A 3589-nucleotide genomic window follows, 5' to 3' on the forward strand; every position below is an offset into this window, starting at 1 on the left:
GTGATAGTTTACATGGGAGAACATTCGTTTTACATTCATTCTATTGTATATTGTTTCATTGCCATGGTTACAGTCCCCTCCATGCATCATCAACCAACCAAAGGGTATACACTACAAGCCTGATCCCTGGTTGTCAGCACACAGCCTCTCTCCCTCTCTGTGTCTAAAGTCCCCAACTGCTCCATCTCTCCACGTCATCGTCTCTGCCACCATCTCAGGCCTCACTGCTTCTCTGGGTAAGGTCCCGCTCTCTGCTCTTCTCCCTTGATGGTCCCAGGGACGTCTGTTCCTAGACTGAAAAATTAATCACTCCCCTCCTTGATACAAAACATCTACCTTTACATTTCCAATCTTCACATGCAGTCCTAATAACAGTTATTCACTATTGTATCACAAGAGACCCATACGCATTTCATTTCATCAGCCCTACCTAGACAGATTGGATACTACTCAGTGGAGATTCCACCTTCCTTCATGCCCTCTGAATCTAAGTTCCCTCTTGAAAGCCTGTAAGCCAGTCACTTCTTGCCTTTGTAGCCCTCCCCCCGCCCCCCACATTTTGGGTAGCCAATGTCCAAGGTGACTATCTCTGTCTCTACTCTGTGTATGGAGTGGGTGGGAATGATCCTCGCTGTAAGGATTTGTTCCCTCTTTTGAGCTACTGCATCCATAGGTGTAGATCAAGTTCATCAAATTGTATCAGATTACTCTTTTTTCCCTCTTCTTTCTTCTTCTGGTTGAGATCTGATCATCCAGTTATTGAAGCCAGGTCAAGTGGGTATTACCTGCAAATGTGGGTATTCTTGTGTCATTCTGTTTTGCATAAGGTTGCTATGGATCACAACCAACTAGACAGCACCTAACAACAACAATATGGAACAGAGGGTTAGGAATCACCATTCTTTCATGGATCTCTTGGTCACTGCTTAATAGACATCTGAGGGGAAACTTAGAGATTAGTGACTTTGGAATAATTGTATTCTTATATTTTCTAGTCTCTCACAATATCTGGCACAGTGAGAAGTACTCTATTAGTTATTCAGTCAACATATGCAGCTGTATGCTTAAGCAATTTAACCTAAACCTCAGTTTCATCATCTGTAAAATGGGGATTATGTAAGGCCATCCATGGAAAGTCTTTAGAAGAGTATCTGACACGTAGTAAGCATGATAGCTGTGTACTCTATTGATTCCCACTGGCATCCCTGGCTGACTGCAGAGCCATGCAGTCACAGTAGGAAGAGAGTGATGCCAATTCTGGGGCTGGGCTCAAGTCCCAGATCGCCTCCTCCCTTTGCCAGGCTGTGTTCCACTCCAGGAGAACACAAGTAGGACACACCCAGGGCAAAAGTCCAAGCTGTTCTGATGGTTTGCACATGGTTAGAAGGTATTTCTTTGTAGGAACGTGAATCATGTATTGCTAGGTAAAGCGTTCCCACACTTAATGCACTGGTATTGTCTGTCAATCAAGCCCAAGTTCAGAGTATGTGGACACAACTCAGTCTTCATTTGCCATCATCAGCTAGGCTTCAAAGTGACCTCAAGGGTTACAAGAGAGACAAAGAGAAGGATCTTAGTCATAATCTATAACTGGTTTTTGCTACCAATGCCACCTTATGTTCCCGGAACCAAGTATCTACATCAATCTTGAAGCAGGTGCCTTTACCTGCATTGTGTTTGTTTTCCTACAAGTCCCCTTTAAGTCCTCAAATTGAGGCACAATTTTCTGTAAATTAGACATTAAAAGTATTTCCTCTGTTAAAATGCAACTACCCAAAGCAAGGCATATTTGATATATTATACTCTTTATTGTTCCTGCTTTAACCAGCTGTCATTGATTCCAACTCATAATTACTTCATGTATATCATAGAGTTTTTCAATGACTGATTTTTTTTACAAAAGTTGATTGCCAGACTTTTTTTCTGAGGCACCTCTGGGTGGATTCAAACCTCCAACTTTTCAGTTAGCAGCCATACATGTTAACCACTTACACCTGTCAGGGACTCATCTGAGACTGATTTCTTCAGGTAATTTTTTTCAGAGAAGATTTACCTGAGGTGACGTGGCTTATAAGCAAACAAATGTCCTGGACATTAGAGTGAGGAAAGGGTGCTAATGAGGAAGGAACACCAGTGATGAGGGAGACCGGGACAACATGGAAGGATTTTTCCTTGTTCCTAAATTGGTCATCTGCCTGCTTGGTCTGGGCTCAGGGCACAATGGTGGTGCTCACTCTGCGGGCCTCATTCTTGTCATCTCTGTCCAGTTGGAACCCATAGGAAACACCAAGGAAGTTTGTGGTGGTAGTGGTTGTGTCGTGGAGTCAGTTCTGACTTCTAGTGATCCTTTATAGGGTTTCTGAAGCTGTAAATCTTTACAGGAGCAGAAAGCCTTATATTTCTCCCACAGAACGATTAATTTAGAGCTGCTGACCTAGAGGTTGTCAGCCCGACTCATAACCACTATGCTACCAGAGCTCCTTCAGGAAGTTTGTGTGTTTGTTGTTGTTGTTAAGTATCATCCAGTCGGTTCTGACCCATAGCGGATGTGTCCTTAATTCCCTCGACTTTTCTTCTTCAACTGAAAGCAGATTTTCTTTTTTCTTTCATAATGGCTGAAGCCTGATCATTTTGGTATTCATTCAAGCTGAAATAAAAAGAAGCAAAATAGAAGTTTTAAGGAGGATTTAATTACACATATACCAGAAGAAAAGGGGAAGATAGCTTTGAGAATTCAAAATATCCCCTCACCTCAGTGATACAAGGAATATTTTAGGCATCTCATGCTTTCTATTTTCTCTACAATTTAATCTCTTCCAAATTCACCTGTTTAGACAGCCACTTGATGGCCTGTCCTTGTCCTGTCACAGCTGAAGCTGGGGAAGGGGAGAGCAGGGTCCCATTGAGTAGGCTGACCTGGAACCAAGGAAAAATAGTGCTGCTGACTTGTTGCAATAGGTGCTTTTCTCCAGATACCCGATGTGAACTTTCTCATGTCCCACCAGTATGTTGATATCAGGACAATTGGGGGCTTTTAAATTTACCCAGTGAACAGGTAACTTATTCCCTTTCTCAAACCAGGAAACTCTTGGCTACCCACTGTAAACTAAATACTTCTCTTCTTGGGAATCTCAAAATCGGCCTGTGTGATATCAAACACCTATGCTGGGAAAAACAGGAGCAAACAAAGCCATAAGGGACTGCCTTTGAAATGGAGCCTGGGAACCATTCAACCACATAGGAGTATTTGTTTGCTTTCCTTGTTCCCTAGAACTGTACTCACCTGGAGGCAACAACCTCCACTTTGTCATTTGTTGGGACGAGGAGGGGCTATGGCAGGGAGGCATTTTGCTGGCTTGTCAAAGCATTCCCAACGGGAGACTGTTTGGAGAGTTCATATCTTGAGTAACGCTGGTCCTGCCGTTCCTTCCACTTGGGGATTTGCCAAGGGCTGTGCCTGACTCAGCTGGGGCTCAATTCTGTGGTCATTACTGAAGTTCAAAGTTCCTGGTTTCCTGGTTTGGGAAGGGAGTTTTGTCCAAAGAGAAAGCACCTTGTTGGGACTAACTCTTCCTGTAGTATAAATGAG

Source organism: Chrysochloris asiatica, unplaced genomic scaffold (assembly GCF_000296735.1).
Source record: "Chrysochloris asiatica unplaced genomic scaffold, ChrAsi1.0 scaffold00006, whole genome shotgun sequence".
Classification (NCBI taxonomy): Eukaryota; Metazoa; Chordata; class Mammalia; order Afrosoricida; family Chrysochloridae; genus Chrysochloris; species Chrysochloris asiatica.